We start from the raw sequence: 18,614 nt of genomic DNA, 5'->3' as shown, positions 1-18,614 counted from the left end.
TTGTACTGTGTCCTCAGGCACTTAAAGTCTATTAAGTGAATAAAGTCTACCCAGGTCCTCTCTTCTTGGAGGTGTTCTCTATTTTAAACACAGGGGATGCTATCCCAATTTCCCTTTAACTTCTCCCTTCTCCACCCACTAACATCCACCAGAATCTCCCCACCTACTTCTTATTGAGAGGAAACTCTGGTTTAAAGAAAGCAAGGAGCCAGAGTGGGTTTTCTTTCCTCCAAGCGGGGCGAACTCATCTCTGAGATGTTTGCTTTCCTTTCCTTTAGGCTTTGTAGGTAACTCAAATTACATTGTGTAAAGCAAAGTGAAGCTACAGCTGGCTTTGCAAATTTTGGACTTTGACAGCATTCTCAAGTCTCCTTGGGCTACTTGTAGCTAATTACAATTTTATGCCTTTGACTTCATGATGGCCTATGGTCTTGTCTCAATCTATCTAGTTGAGGATATGCCTCAGGAGTGAATCCTGCTATAAAACTAAATCACCTGGGGACAACCTGAAATTTATCATTTGGAGAAGGATTCTTATTATTCCATCAGCAATCTCCTGTCTCTTACTCCACCCAAAATATTCCTTCTATCCCTATTGTGACTTTTAGAAAGAAAAATGTAATTAATGTGTGTTGCTATGCCTATGTGTACATCTTTCCTTTTTAACTTATTTTGCAGCCTATAGTATAACATGTAGTATAATATAGTACAATATACTTATACTAAACTATAAATATATTATAATATAATATACTATACTATAAATATAGTATAATATACTTACACTATACTTACAGTATAATATACTTACACTATAGTTACAGTATAATATACTTATACTATAGTTGTAGTATAATATACTTATACTATAGTTGTAGTATAATATACTTATACTATAGTTGTAGTATAATATACTTATACTATAGTTGTAGTATAATATACTTATACTATAGTTGTAGTATAATATACTTATACTATAGTTGTAGTATAATATACTTATACTATAGTTGTAGTATAATATACTTATACTATAGTTGTAGTATAATATACTTATACTATAGTTGTAGTATAATATACTTATACTATAGTTGTAGTATAATATACTTATACTATAGTTGTAGTATAATATACTTATACTATAGTTGTAGTATAATATACTTACACTATAGTTGTAGTATAATATACTTACACTATAGTTGTAGTATAATATACTTACACTATAGTTGTAGTATAATATACTTACACTATAGTTGTAGTATAATATACTTATACTATAGTTGTAGTATAATATACTTATACTATAGTATAATATAACCTGCCCTTTAATTCTAAGATGTCTGAGTCCAATTTGGGTTTGTTCCATTTCATCAAAGGCCTAAGTTCCATCCTCATGGATAGGTAGTTGCCCCAGAAAGCAAATTGCTTTCTAAAGTACTGCTGAAGTGTCCTTGAATGTAGAGACCTTAATTACTTATTCAAAGAGAATGAGAAGTACTTGGAAAAATAACAACTCATCAGAGAGTTGCTGAGGGAGGCTTCAGCAAGCCCATCATTTTCTTTAAGAGTCAGTTTTTCTGCATGTGAAATGGGGATAATAGCTTGATTCCTTTTTTCTACTCACAAAGTCATTATGAGGATAATGAAATAGTAAGTTGGTGACTGCATTGGGAATCTCTTGAGAAGCCAGCATTAAAATTGACTCAAAACCTTGGCAGATAAATAATAACTTCATCAAGTTAACTATGTGCAATTCATTTGAAAATGTGTCAGAACACTTTGATTCCTCTTTCATAGGCCCTTTAGGGATGTCCAGTACGGGCATGGACTCCACTTGGTAAAGAAGCCAGAATGTCAAATGACATCCCAAGGTAACTAAGGAGGAGTTGCTCTGGTTGAAACAGTAGGATCCTAGGAACCCTATACTGTGGGTCCCCCCTTCTGCCACCACAAAAGGTACCTCTAGATTCAAGAAGGAAAGTTTGAAATCTAGACCTTGTCTATCTCATACGGCAGCCACTAGTTCCAAGTGTCAATTTAAGTGCAGGTTTAAATTAATTAAATTAAACTAAAATTAAAAATTCAGTTCCTCAGTCACAGTGGCCACATTTCAATTCTCCATAGCCACATATGGCTAATTGCTACTGTGCTAGACAGTGCACATGTAGAACACATTCATCACTGCAGAGAGTTCTAGTGGGCAGCATCATCTAGACCACTGTGAAACTTGAGTGTATGTAGGAATGACTCCTTAAAATTCACTTTTCTCAGACTCACTCTCAGAAATTATGATTCAGTAGGTGTCAGGGGAGTCCTAGGAATTTGAATATTTTAAAAGTTTCCCAATAATTCTGATGAAGATGGTTGGTGAGAAAATCTGGCTTAATTAATGCTACTCAAAGTATGTTCCACAGATCAGCAGCATTAGCATCACCTGGGAGTTTGTTTGAAAGGCAAATTCAAGAATTTGCAGTGGGGTTCGGAAATCTATTAACGGGCTTCCAGGTGATTCTTATGTATGCTAAACTTTGAGAAGCACTATTTTATCCAGTACAGAAATGCAATGTAGCCTAAAAATAATTGAAACTTAGATATAAATATTCATAGTCTGACTGTATTGGGATTTACTTACATTTACATGAAATTCACTTATATGAAATTCATTCATCCATCCATCCATTTATGTATCCACCTGTCCACCCTTTCACTCATTCACAGCTTTTAGGGTATCTATTATGTACCCGGCATTGTTATAAGAATTGTGAATATGGCAATGAATAAAATTGTTACAACCCTTACTTTTATGAAATGTGCAGTTTATTGATTTTATTAGTGTGTTTTCACACCACGGATAAAGACATATCTGAGACTCAACAAACTAACAAAACAAAAAAGGTTTAATGGACTCACAGTTCCACGTGGCTGGGGAGGCTTCGAAATCATGGTGAAAGGTGAAAGGCATGTCTCACATGGCGGCCCACAAGAGAAGAGAATGACAGCCAAGCAAAAGAGGTTTCCCCTTATAAAACCATCTAATCTACTGAGACTTATTCACTACCAAGAGAACAGTATGGGAAAAACTGCCCTCATGATTCAATTATCTCCCACTGGGTCCCTCCCACAACTTGAGGGAATTTGGGGAGCTACAATTCAAGATGAGATTTGGGTGGGGATACAGCCAAACCATATCACTGATTGTTAACTCTATTTTTATCTTTCCTCCAGTTTTCTGGTGGGATGGAGTGAAAATATGACTGTTTATTTAACTAGAGGTTGGTTTATTGCATTGGTAAGCCCTCCAATTGTTTGCACAGCGAAGAGCAGTAGGTAGTTTGTTTGTGTTTATACAAATATTCAGGCGGAGATAACAGACTCAGTTTTCCAGACACGAAACCATTTCCAGCAGTGTTTGAAGAAGGAAATGGGTATTTGATTCGTGGTTGAATGTTTGAACTGCTCACTTTAATGACTTTAGCTACTGAGTATTTTCAATAGCAATGTACATAAACAGTTTCATCACAGCATTGATAAATACCCTGATATTTATGAACTTATCATTCATATTCCATCTTTAGTATATTTTCTATTATATTGTATTTTAACTCTTTTATTATGGAAAACTTCAAACATAAACATAAATAGACAAATACAATAATAAACTCCCATGTATCCCTACCCTGAATTAATAATTCTTTCAAATTACAACCAATCTTTTTTCATCTTTCTACCACCCTTCAGTTTTCTCTTCCATATTATTTAAAGCAAATCTCAGCTGCTATTTCATCTCTCATAGTTCCATATGTATCTTCAAAACATAATGACTTTGTTAAATATGCACATACACACATGATCAGAATACCATTATGATCACAGTAAATTTTTTTTAAAAATTGTAGTTCCATTAAATATACAGTGTTCCAATTTCCACTCCCTTCAAAAATATAATTTTAAGTTAATTTGAATTAACATCCACTTATTTCTATGGAGTTATATTTCTTCCTAAGTCTCTTTCAATAAATTGATAACCCCTCTGTCTCTTTTCTGCCCTCTTGTAATAAATCTATTAAGTAAATTTGTTTGCCTGTTCTGTAGTTTCTTACATTCTATATTTTGCTGATTGCATGTTCGTGGCATCATTTAGCATGTTCTTCTGTCCTCTGAGTTTCCTGTGAACTGGTCACTAGATCTAGAGGCTTAATCAGAGTGAGGTTTGATTTTTCTGGCAAGACTACTTCACAGGTAGTGTTGAGTACTTCCACAAGAAAGTTGTTGGATATTATTGCATGATTTTAGCAGCTGGAGATGATTAATACCTAGATCCATTAATTAATCTGGGTTTTTGAAATGAAGATACTCTAATTTTTTATAACTTCTTCATCTGTTAGCTGGAATACTTCTATAAAAAGAAGTTTGCTCTTATCTATTTGTTTACCCAGTGGAACAGTTCATTTAGGAAAGACAGAAAATATGCTTGAATTTTTTCCCCTTTATTTACCAGTTGTCAAATAATAAGTAGGTTCACTAGCAGTTGTATTTTCAGTTGTATACAGCAGTTGTATGTAGCAGGTTATATTTTCTTTCTTTCTTCTTTTCTTTCTCTTTCTTCCTTCCTTCCTTCGTTCCTTCCTCCCTCCCTCCCTCTCTCTCTTTCTTTCCTTTCTTTTTTTCTTTTCTTACTTTTTCTCTTTTCTTTTCATTTCTTTTTTCTTACTCTCTCTCCTTCCTCCTTTTCTTAATACCATCCTTCCCACCTTCCTTCTTTCTTTTTAGTAGTATCTCACTATGAATTCACTGATTGAAACATATTTGTTTCATTTAATTGCAGTTATTGTCTTTATTGATGCTCAAATTGCCCCATTTTTTTCAGTGGAAGCTTCCTCTGATTGGTTGCCAAGTCCTTTTGACACAGTAGTCTTTGATCACTTCCTTGTTATCATTATGACAACATGCTCTGGGTTTATTTTGTACATTTTCTGCTCCAGAACCTGGAATCAGACATTTGTCTTATGTAAATTACTTCCTTTTAGTGAAAACTGTTTTTTGAAGTGAAAAATTTGAGGCTGTTTATTGCTACTGAGTTGTTCAGTATTTTTAGGCCTTTGCAGGAAGCAGATCTTGGCTATAGGTTATTCTAAGATAAAATGCATCATTAACATATGCTGATTTTTCCAATTCCAGTTCAATACTTACAGGGTTTTTGTTGTTGTTGTTGTTGTTTTGATCTTACATATACTGTGAAATGTACCAAAAAAGCCCTCTAATTTTCAACTGCTGATCTTAAATGGCTAGGTATACTGGCCAGAGATATTGGGGCTCTTCTACGCTGGGGTTTGTTAGCATTTCATATGTCTTTATGGGCTTCCTCCCACACAAATGCTAACACTATAAAGGTCTTTGGATGCTTTTTTCCCCTACATGCTCATATTTAGGGGCTCATGGGGATACTTTATCACCTAGTTTTGTTTAGATGGAGTCAGTGAGTTTTTGTTTTACCATCCTTGTTCCTCTGTCTCTCTTAATGGGAACATTTGGTGAATTTCACAAACTACACTATCATCTTCCTTTTAAAGTATATTTTAAATTTGATGCTATTTTATGATAGATAAATTATTTGTACAATGTATTTTTAATAGAATTCCTATTTGTGACTTCAAGTTCCAAAGGCGTTACTTTAAAGGACAAGAAGAACGAAGTTTTCCCAAATGATAGAAAGGATGCTTAATCAGAGGGTCACAGACAGAGGCCTCTCATTTTGGTGAGCGATTGGAGATTTCATACAGCCTTGAAACATAGCAGAAATGATTTTGCTCAATATTGTGTAGCAAAAACCCATTTTTTAAAACTTAATATTCCAAAGAGAAGAGAAAATGAAGGAAGATGCCACAAAATACTTTTCTTTTCAAAAAGGCAATTCTCAATGCTTAAAAGGCAGGATGAGAGAAAAAGCTTAGAAAGAAGGAGAACCAACTAACTTCTATCTGTGAAAATAGAAAAATTACAATAAGCTATTACGTGCACATTTCCTTCAAGTATCCATTTCTGTAGACCAGATATAATTCAAAAGTCCAGGCCTGAAAATAGATTATAATATTATAGCAAATAAACCAGAGCCTGCGAAACCTTGTTTAACTATTAGAGTGGTTGCCAGAGAATATTTTAGTTTCTGCTATTAACATAAATATTTTTCTTCTTTCAATGTAAAAACTATAAAATACTTTGGAGTGCTATTAAAAACTTGGATTGTTTATTTACCACCTATCACTCTCTACTTCAATTCCTTTTTTAATTGAGATATAATTCATGCAAAATTCAACTTGTAAATATACAATTTAGTGGTATTTATGCTTATATTCACAAGTTGTGTAACCATCATGACTATCTTCTTCCAGAATATTTTCATCGCACTTCCTCTGCAAAAAAACAAAAAACAAAAACAAAACACACACACACACACACACAAACAAAAAACAAAAAAACCTCATACTTGTTAGCAGCCACTTCCCATTCATTTTCCTCATCCCCTTTCAACCACTAACATTTTCTGTCTCTATGTATTTGCCTATTGTGGACATTTCATGTAAATGCCCACACCTGTGACCTGTACATACAAAGCTTTTTTTCATTATAAGTTGAGATCTCTGTATGCATATCTATTCTGTCTTTCAGAGCACAGTGGTCCATATTATATTGGTTTGGCTTTCATCCTTTGAATCAATACCGCCTAATAGCTCATATCTGCCTCTCTTCTCTCATTCTACCTGCCTCTTCCATTGCTTAAATTATAGAAACATGAACCACCTTTAGTCACCTTCAGTGATCAGAAAAATTATGTCTCAGTAGCCTGGTCAAAAAAGTTATCAATTGGTCAGATTAAAGGTGCTTCAATGTCCTCATCTTTGAGATACTTACAAAGACATTCTTGGAAAGCTATAGTGCCTGTACTATTCGTGATATTCATTCATTTATCCTTCTTCTAAAAATGACTGCATCTCTACTATGTAGTACGTACTAAGTGCTGGGAAAACAAGAATGCTTTCAAGTCACCAATTTGTGCTTTAGAAAAGAAGTCATGCCAGCAGACCAGCCATGCCCATAGAGAGTGATATGGCCTACAATGGGACACAGCTCAGTGTGCCTTGGGAGAATTTAAAGGGCACCCAGCTCAGTTTTTGAGGTTTTCAGAAGGCTTTCTTGAAAAAATGCTATCTAAGCTAAGGCCTTAAGGGTGAGAAGAAGATAATTATATAAAACATATAAAGGGGAGAAAATACAGACAAAGATAACAAATATGCACTTGGATTCTAAGTTCATTCATTCTATAAAGTTAATTTTCCCACCTACTATGAGTAAACACTCATAGTGTTTGTAGCTGTTATAACTACTGCTGTAAGGTTTATAAAGATAAATGTAGAGTACATGAAAATGCAATTGAAGTTAATATTTTTGAATGAATAAGTGCATAAATACATCTCAGCCCATGTCATGAAGAGTTTTCCAATCTAGTAGAAGAAACAGAGCATGTTACTCCTTTTAACCCTTAACATGTACATAGACCACGATTATAACACAAGTTTGTTAATCATTATGACAATGATCAAAATGGACACTGGCACTTGAAAAAAAGTGTTGTAAAACCATGAAGAAATGTATATATTTAGGGAGCCAGGGAATAAAAACCAACTGGCATTAGGCTAACCTTATATAATGCTGCTGTGATAAATAATTCTAAAATTTCAGGGGCTTAATGCAATAGGGGTTTATTTCTTGCTCATATCACAATCTCATGTGTACTGGGGAAATGTCCTTCACATTTTTCCAATTAGCAGAGTATCAAGAATCCAGGCTGCTTCCATCTTGTAGTTGCACCATCTGGAAAACGTGACCTTAAAGATTACCATGTGTGGTCGACAGCTCCTAGAATTGATCCCAACAATCCCTTTCTTGTGATATTCATGTCCTTGTGATAGCCGCTTTCTTTGAATGTGGGCTGGATCTAAATACTCATTTCTAATGAATAGAAGGTGGCAAAAGTGATAGGATGCCAATTTTGAGATCAGGTTACAAAAAGACTAACTTCTGTTTTACTCAACCTGTCTTCTCCTCCCTCCTTCCTCCTCCTCCTCCTTCTCTCTCCCTCTTCCTCTTCCTCTCCCCCTTCCCTCCCCCTTGCCTTCTCTCTCTCTCTCTCTACCTCCCTCACCTGTTTCTGCTGTGGGAGAAGAAAGCTGACATGATGTGGGCAGCACCATGGAGAGACCTATGTAACAATGAATTGATGTATTCAGCTAAGGTTCAGTGATGCTCTGAGTCCTACCAATAGCCATACGCATGAACTTGAATGTGGACCCTCCCCCAGTGGAGCCTTGAGACCCCTGCTTAGACCTTGAAGATAATCTTCTGGGAGGCTTTGAGCCAGAGGCACTCAGCTAAATTATACTCAAATTCCTGATCCACGGAAATTGCGAGATTGTTTAAGCCACTAAATTCTGTAGTAATTTTTTGCACCACAATGATAACTAATACACCAAGGCAAAAGGAGAGGAGAAATGAGTGGAATGTTTTTAAAATTCCAGGCCTGGAAGTAGCTTTCATCACTTCTACTCATACCCATTGGCTTCAGCTCAATCACCCTGACCCAATCCAACTGCAAGGGAAGCTGGGAAATGTAGAGAATCACATGGATATTTGATATTACATTTGTTGTTAAAGGTTTAGTGGATATTGACCAATTTAATTGCAACCTTCAAACAGGATTCAGTTACATGTGAAGTCATAAAACATTTAACTGGGAATTTACTGATGAACATATATTTTCTTTTCTTTTCTTTTTTTTTTTTTTTGAGATGGAGTCTTGCACTGTCGCCCAGGCTGGAGTGCAGTGGCGTGATCTTGGCTCACTGCAAGCTCCGCCTCCTGGGTTCATGCCATTCTCCTGCCTCAGCCTCCCGAGTAGCTGGGACTACAGGCACCTGCCACCACAGTGGCTCACGCCCGTAATCCCAGCACTTGGGAGGCCGAGGCGGGTGGATCATGAGGTCAGGAGATTCAGACCATCCCGGCTAACACGGTGAAACCCTGTCTCTACTAAAAATGAATGTATATATTCTTTTCTTGTTGCAACCCAAGTACTAATGACAGCCAGACCATCAGTTGCCACTGATTCAAACCACCTTAGTATCAGTCAATTGACCAATTAAAAAAAATTACGAAAAAATGAGCACATGCTTGTCAATTGCACAAATGACTGAAAAATCATTGTTTGTAGGCAGTATTCAAACCACTGACTCTGCCAATACGATAAATTCAGAGGTATCACCTATACAGGGCTTTAAAATACAAGGAACTTATTCCAACTTCCCTGTACCCTACTCCAACACACCTCTAAATTCCCAGAAACTCCTGGAGAAGAAAGATACCTGAAACAGTCAAAATGCTCCGTGCACTGATAGCTTTTAGAGTTAGAGATGCAATTTTAACATTTCAGTCCAACTAATATGTAATCCATAAGACTAGATGTTAAGCATATTAACGTATTGCTTTTACTTTAGAAAATATTAGACAAGAATTCCTGGCCTCCAACTTTCTTAGCATATTACAGATTTAGTCTTTGTTACCTCATTACTGTAATAAGTGCAGACTCATTTATATTTTTTAAAAAACAATTCTTTATTGGATTTTAGAAAGATTAGACTTTATATAAGGAAGGGGATAGCCAGCTTCCCCAAACAATTAATAGTCATGATTCTCCCTTTGTAAATGTGACTGAGGCTGGGCACGGTGGCTACCACTGTAATCCCAACACACTGGGAACCCAAGGTGGGTGGATTACTTGAGATCAGGAGTTTGAGACCAGCCTGGGCAAAATGGTGAAACTTCGTCTTTACAAAAAATACAAGTATTAGCCGGGCATAGTGGCGCACACCATGGGAGGTGGGAGGTGGGAGGATCTCTTGGGCCTGGGAGGCGGAAGTTGCAGTAAGCCAGGATCGTGCCCTCCAGCCTGAGTGACAGAGCCAGACCCTGTCCCAATCAATCAATAAAAATGTGTTTGAGAAGCAATTCTGCTAAATGTTATGGGCTTGGCATATACTGGCCATTTACGTTACACGGCAGCAAATTAAAATGTAAAAGGGCTATCGATGGTTGACTATTTGGAAAATAGAAACTATTAATTATCTACATTACTTAGAATGAAGAGGATTTGAAAGGTGTTTTTGTTTTGTTTTGTTTTTGTTTTTCCATCAGACTGCCCCTGGAGACACTAAAAGTATCAGTAAGCTTCTGAGGACAGTAGGCTTTCCCCCCACCTTCCTTCTTTTCTCTCAGAACTGGTGAGTTGGCTATGCTTATAAAGCAGCAGTCATGGGATTCCAAGAAAATTATTTGATGTTATTAACTTCTGAGCTTTATGAAGGGCTCTGAAGCCATATCTTCAGATACTAAGTGAAAGAGGAAAGTGAGGCAATTATCAGGTAATGCAAGTAATAAACTCATTTTTTTTTTGCCATGATTAACTTGATGTTTTCAAGAAAAGAAGATAGTTTGCCTCAAATAAACAGAAGATTTCTAATGTTCTCTGCTTTTCTTGAGGATATAGATTTGGCCTTAATTAAAAATTCAGGCTGGGTGCAGTGACTCACACCTGTAATCCTAGCACTTTGGGAGGCCAAGGCAGGCAGATCACCTGAGGTCAGGAGTTCAAGACCAGCTTGGCCAACATGGTGAAACCCCATCTCTACTAAAATATAAAAAAATTAGCCGGGTGTAGTGGCACACAGCTGTAGTCCCAGGTACTCAGGAGGCTGAGGCAAGAGAATTGCTTGAACGCAGGCAGTGGAGGTAGCAGTGAGCCAAGATCACGCCACTGCACTCCAGCCTGGGCAACAGAGTAAGACTCCAACTCAATTAAAAAAAAATTCATGCCATATGACAGGTTTAAATACACATTGCTATAAAGTGGTTGTCTTTTGGAAGTTTTTTTAATGAACTTACATTTGATTCTGAGATTTTTCTTTTTTGATTTTTCTTTTTTCCATTAGATTCTATAATTCCCAATTCTTTGGTGATAGAAATAATATTTTTAAATAACCCTATATTTGAATCAAAACATATTCTCTTCTTCCATTTTGCTAGAATACCCTTCATAGAAATAGGGCATTAATGTAGAATTTTGCATGTCTGTGAAGGAAGCACCAGTAAACCACTCTGATCCCTCCTCCTCCGCATGGTGTCCCTTATCCTGGTTTAGAAAGACTTCTGATTTCAACCAATTTACTCATAATTAACCTAAGAATTTTTGGTAGTCATTGGTAAGAGTGTTAGAAATTATGCTTTTGTAAACTGATTGCTCTCCCCTTCTCTGTCTTTCTGGTATTCCTAGTCCCAACCTTGCCCCTCTGCAATGCATCCTCTATACACTGTCATCTTTCTAAATCATCAGTCTAGCTTGTCTCTCTCATTTTTACAACTCTTTAATGGACCCTCATTGTCCTTAGATAGAATTATAAAGAAAATGTGGTATACACATGATGAAATACTATTCAGCCATAAAGATAATGAAATCCCATCATTTGCAACAACAGAGATGAACCTTCTAAGTCAGGCATAGAAGGATAAATACCATGTGATCTCATTCATACATGGATTTAAAAAAACACATTGATATAAAAGCAGAGAGTAGGACAGTGGTTATGAGACTGGGGAGGGGAGTGAGAGAGAAGGATAAAGAGAGGTTGGTCAATGGGTACAAAGTCAGAATTAGATAGAATAAGTGCTGGTGTTCTATTGCATGATAAGGTAACAGTAGTTAACAGTAAGGTATAATATATTACAAAATAGCCAGAAGAGAGGCTTTCTGCAAAAAGAGAAATGATGAATGTAAGAGGTGATGGGTTCACTAAATGCCCTTATTTGATCATTATACAATGCGTAGATGCATTGAAACATCAAATTATGCCCCATAGATATGTATAACTATAATTGTGTCATAAAAAAAGAATAGCAGAATACAAACTTCTTGGCAAAGCCCAGAAGGCAATGGTGACCTGCTGCTGTTTCCCTCTCCAGACAATCTGTCACCACCTCCTTGCAACATGCAGTTGTTAACACTGAACTCAAAGAATTGTTAAGTGCAACGCTTTGGCTTGTTTTCAGATACATAATTTTATTACATGATACTAAATGATTTCTGGGGATAATCAGAATTGGTTAGTACTTTTCGGGGAGTGAGGTTGACAATAATAAGTTATGATGAAGTTTCCTCACTAGAAATAGGCATTTGAGTAAGATCATCAGCTAAAATTACAGAAAATAAAATATAGCTCAAGAAATAGAGAAGTCCAAAATGCCTATTGTCTGGAAAGATGACTTTTTGTATTTTTTAATTGATGTATCATAGTTGTTTATATTTTGAAGGGACATGTGATAATTTGATACATATACACAATGTATAGTGATCAGATTGGGGTAACTGGGATATCCATCACCTCCAACGTTTGTCTTTTCTTTATGTTGGGAACATTCTCTTCCAGTTATTTTGAAATATACAATACATTTTTGTTAACTGTAATTTCCATACTGTACAATCAAATACTTGAACTTATTTCTGCTATCTAATGGGATTTTTTTACACATTAACCATTTTACTCTTTATCCTTCCCCTTCCTTCTTCCCTTCACAGCCTCTGACAATCACTATTCTACTTTCTACCTCCATGAGAGGTACATTTTTAGCTCCCACATATGACTGAGAGCATGGGAGAAAATATTTTCAAACTATCATCTGACAAGAGATTAATAACCAAAATATATAAAAATCTCAAACAACTCAATAGCAAAATACCCCAAATAATCCAATTAAAAATGGGCAAAAGATCAGAATGGACATTTCTCAAAAGGAGACAAATAGCCAACAGGTATATAAAAAATGTTCAAAATTATTAATCATCAGGGAAATGCAAATCGAAACCAAATGGGATATTATCTCACTCCAGTTGGAATGGCTATCATAAAAAAAGACCAAAAAAAAAAAAAATAACAAATACTGGTGAGGATGTGGAGAAAGGGGAATGCTTGTTTACTGTTGGTCAGAATGTAAAATAGTACAGCCATTATAGAAAACAGTATAGAGATGCTTCAAAAAACTAAAAATAGAACTACTCCCTACTGGATACATATCCAAAAGAAAGGAACTCAGTATATTGAAGATAAAAATAGTATGTACAATACACATACACTCCCATGTTTCTTGCAGCACTATCTGCAATAGCCAAGGCATGGAATCAACCTAAGTGTCCATCAGTAGATGAATAGATAAAGAAAATGTGTGTGTATGTATATATATATATATATATATATATATATATATATAAAATGTGTGTGTATATATATATATATACACACACACACTACACACACACATACACGCACACACAATGGAATATTATTCATCCATAAAAGGGAAAAAAATCCTGTAATTTGCAGCAACATGGATGGAACTAGAAGTCTTTATGATAGGTGAAATAAGCAAGACACAGAACAAAATGCTTTGACTTTATATCTCTAGCCCACAGGGAAAAAAGAACTGTAAAAATGTATTTCACTCCAGTAGATTTGGTTTTTCACAGTGGTATAGGCTAGCAATTCTGAAATTACTTTTTGTGTATTGCAGAATTGGGCTCAGGACTGAGAATAAAGTAGTTTTATAATAAGCATATATAATTTAAACATTATTTTCTTCTAAATTATTATAAACTTATTCTAATTTTGTTTACTGTTCAGTGACAGATCTAAGATGATGGAAACATTTGAGATCTGATGTTTAATTTAGCCAGATTTTTAAAATAAATGCAAAAACAAGACTCTATATACAGAAAGTTTCCAATTCTCTCTTCCTTTTCAACATATCACAGCTAAAATAAATTTACTTTTATAATTTAATTACAATATATCATTGGGTTGGTTAACCTCTAGTACTTTTCTGAATGTCTATGCTATTTAATGTGGAAATATTTAAGGCAGATTTAAAATACGAGAAGAACCCAAGATAATCTATAAAACTAATCTATAAATTTTAATCAAATTTAAATCCCAACAGGATTGTTTTGTCAAAGTTAAAAAAACAAGCCAAAGTTTACGTAGAAATGTCTAAGCCCAAGAATAGCTAAGATTTAAAAAATAAAAAAGAATAAAAGGAATTGTCCTATTCAATTTCAAGAGTTATAATACAGTAATAGTTTTAAGATAGTGTGAAGATGGCAAAGAACTGAACAAATAGATCCCAAGAGCCCATGAAGACCCATGGATATTTGGAAATTCTTAGATTTTAAAAGTGACGTTTCAAATCAATGAGAAAGGAAGCATTGTTGAATAGATGGAATTAGGACACGTTGTTTTCTATATAGAGAAAAAGCCAGACACCTATATCACATAACACATAAAAATTAATTTTGGTGAAATAGAGCTCTAAATTGGAAAAATTAAATTATTGGTAGTAAAATTTGGAAGACTATCTTATGACAAAAAGATAAGAAATAATTTCTTAAGCAACAAATATAAGCTATTAACTTAAAGACAAAATTGATAGATACGATTGTGTGAAAATTAAAAACTTACACAGGAATAAAAACCAGACTCAAAGCAAAAGAATTACAGTCTAGTATAGATAATGGGCGAATAGATTAGTATCCAGAAAATAATTTTTAAGGTTTACAAATCAATCAGAAAAGGATAAGCATGAAATGGCAATCACAGAAGAAATACACGGTAAGTAAAAGGGGAAAGTATATTTAATTCCAGTAAAAATCAAGGAATAATGAGTTAAAACAACCATAGGATTATATTTCACACTAGTTAGCTTGGCAAAAATTTAAAGAGCTTCACAATATCGAGGATTGTAGAGAACATGTTCAATTTGAAATTCTCATATTTTGATTGAGGACATGTGCATTAATTAAACCACTTTAGAGAAAAATTTGGCAGTTTCTAGAAAAATTGAAAATGTGCATAATGTGGCCTGGTAAATTTCTATCTAAGTGAATATGGAAGAGACATTCATTCACCTATGGACAATGCTGGATCCACAAAGTTGCACATAGCAATGGTAAAAGAATGAGCAAATAAAAAAAAAAGAATGAGCCAATCAAATATGATAAATATGATACAATCGGATGTTGACAATTATACAGCAATTAAACTAACTGAATAAGTTTATATGTGTAGACATCAATAGTTCTCAAAATGATGCATGAAAAATATGCAGAAATATATGCAGTATGGATGTCTTTTAAAAAACGTATTTGTATTTATTATTTACTTTCACATATGAATACAGAAAAGCTAAAAAATAATGATAAAATAGCAAGCAAAAAATGAAGAGGAAAGGTAGACATTAAATTTAGGATGGCTAAAGCCCTTGTGGAGGGAAGAAACTGAATGGAATCGGGAGCGAAGTACAAATGAATTTTATTTTTCCCATAATAATTTATTTATTTATTTAAAAATACCTAAGAAAATAAGACATGATGTCAATATATATAAAATTAAAGTAGTAATGATAGAGGTATTTTTAAAATTATATTTTTTACTTTTATATGCCTTAAAATTTCTCTGAAGTATTAAAAAATAAGAACCTAGATACATAAGTAAATCAGAAAATGGAGCTTTGGAAAGTATTATTTTATATTTCCAGCTTTACTTGTTTTTCTTCATTACAGTTTTCTTCAGAGCAATGTTCCATAAATCAAGTCATACCTCTTTAAATATATTGAGTTTTATAATAAAAGTTAATAGAATTGTGGATATGTTACAGATAGGGGTATATTAAGATGATCAAAAGCAATGAGTGATATAGTCCCATCTTGAGAACTCTGTTAAAGCTCTATCACTACATTTAAAAACCAGTTTAGGACTATATACACCCCCACTTAAACATATTTTGCTGTATTTGGAAATGTGTCATGTTCTTTTAAACATTTTCTTTACATGTAAAATATAAAACATCAAAGTTCAGCATTACTCATTGTGTTCATTTGCCAATGTATTTTCAAAAATTGTTACTGTTGTTTTTCTCCTTCCATTTCAAACAAATTTATACTTCATCTTACATCAGCTTCAAGTTTTTGCCCTACACATTTAGCCTTAAAGACACTCCACCCAGTTTGGTAAGTTCCCTAAATTCTACATTCAAAGAATATTTTGTTCCTTTTTAAAGAAGCCTCTGCTTCATCTTATGAGAATGGTAGTAATTATACTTGACAAGCAGCTCCTTCTGCCCTACTACATGAGCTTATCAAATGAAATATCTTTACTAGTATTTAAATAACAATTCCTTGAGAGTAACAGGGTAAGATGGCAGAGTAAAACTCTCTAGCTATTGTCCCCCTGCATAAACATCAATTTGAATAACTATCTAGACATGAAAATATCTTCACAATAACTTAGGAAACCAGATAAGAGATCAGAATATCTGATTGTAGCACAAAAATAAGAAAAGAAGCATTGAAGAAGGTATGCAGGATAGTTTTACATTATTTGCATCACCCATCCCTCAACCTCAGGCAGCCCAGCTTGGGGAAAGACACTGTCTGCTTGACAGATAGAGAGGAAAGTGAGCACAGGAGTTTGTCTTGAACCTCAATGCTGGGCCCACGACAGTAAAATCCAGCATCAGGTAGGTTCCTGTGGCCCCATATTTCAGGTTGGTACCCATGAACTGAGTCTCTAGACCTACTTCAGTGTCAAAGAGAATCACATAGCCCCAGGTGTAGCAAAGTTGATCTCCACATCAATGCTGGGCTGACATCAGCAGCCCCAAGATCCAGACAGCCCTCCACAGCAGGCTGGCCTTAGCAGCCCCAGGTTTCTGGCCCAACCCAGTGTTACACCAACTGTGGCTGTCCCAGGCTTCTGGCCTACCTGAATACTGCTGATGCCATAGGGGATCTCAGGCTTTTGGCAGTGCCACAGTGGATGCAGCTGCCCCAGGATCCTGACCCGTACCAGCATGGCACTTGTTGCATGACTTTCCCAAACAAAGCCAGCCTGTGAATACTGGAAAAAGTACCTGCTTCTTCAGATGTGCAGACAGTGATGCAGGACCACATGCATCAAGAACCGTTAGTAGACTACAACCTCACCCAATGAACAAAATAAAATACCAGTAACTGATTATAAAGAAGTGGAGATATATAAAATGCCTGACAAATAATTCAAAATAACTATTTTAAGGAAGCTCAGTGAACTTCATGAAAATGCAGAGAAACAATTCAATAGAATGAGGTAAACATTAAGTGATCAGAATGAAAAATTTAAATACAGTGATTGAAATAATTTTAAAAAGCAAATAGAAATCTTGGAGGCTGAACAAAAACAAAATGAAAAATACAATAGAAGAATCAACAGTGCAATTAAGCAGAAAAAGAATCTGTGAACTTGAGGACAAGTTATTCGAAAATACACAGTCAGAGAAGAAAAAAGAATGAAAAGAAATGAAGAATACATACATGATTTATGGAGCAGTTTCAAAAGAACAAATTTATAAGTCATAGAGCTCATGAAGGGGAAGAGAAAGATAAATGGGTAGAAACCTTATTTTAAAAAATAGTAACAGAAAACTCTCCAAACCTGGAGTGAGATGTAAATATGTAGGTATAAGAAGGCCAAAGGATTCCAATCAGATTTCATCTAAATAAGACTACCCCACAACATATTATAATTGAACTTTCAAATATCATACACAAAGAGAAGGTTCTGAAAGCAGAAAGAGAGAGGAAGCAAAAAATATATAAGGGAGTTCCAACAGAGCTAGCAGAAAACTACTCAGGATAAAGCTTACAGACTGGGAGACAATGGAATGATATATTCAAAGTGCCAAAGGAAAAAAAAATGCCAACCAAGAATATTGTACCCAACAAAGCTATTCTTCAGAAACGAAGGAGAATACTTTCTTTTACAAACAAAATCTGAGAGATTTCATCACCATCAGACCGGTCTTACAAAATATGCTAAAGCGAGTTTTTTAAACTGAAAGAAAAAAATGCTAATGATTAATATAAAAACATCTGTAAGTATAAAACTCACTGAGAAATGTAAGTACATGGTCAAATTCAGAATATTCTAATGTTATAATGATGACATCTAAATTATTTATGTCTTTAATGTGAGGTTAAAAGACAAAACTATTGAAAATAATACTAGCTACAATAATTTAAAAAACATACTATATAAAACTGTAAATGTGGCAGCAACATACATCTTACATATTTTAGAAAAATTAACCTAATCACAGACTTAACTGTGAAATATAAAGGTATAAAATTCTGAAAAGAAAACATAGGTAAAAATCTGTGGGACCTTGGGTATACTGATGATTTTTTTGATACAACACCAAAAACATTATACATTTTTGTTAAAAAAGTGATAAATTGGGCTTCACTAAAACTTAACATTTTTGTTCTGCAAAAGACTCAGTTAAAAATGACAGATAAGCTACAGAATAGGATAAAATATTTGCAAATAACATATTCGATAAGGAAATTATACCCAGAATATGTAAAGAACACTTAAAACGCAACAAACAATAAACAACCCAAGAGACCAATGGACAAAAGAATTAAACAC

This window comes from Gorilla gorilla, chromosome 13 (assembly GCF_029281585.2).
Source record: "Gorilla gorilla gorilla isolate KB3781 chromosome 13, NHGRI_mGorGor1-v2.1_pri, whole genome shotgun sequence".
NCBI lineage: Eukaryota > Metazoa > Chordata > Mammalia > Primates > Hominidae > Gorilla > Gorilla gorilla.
Note: the sequence above shows the minus strand (reverse complement) of the source record.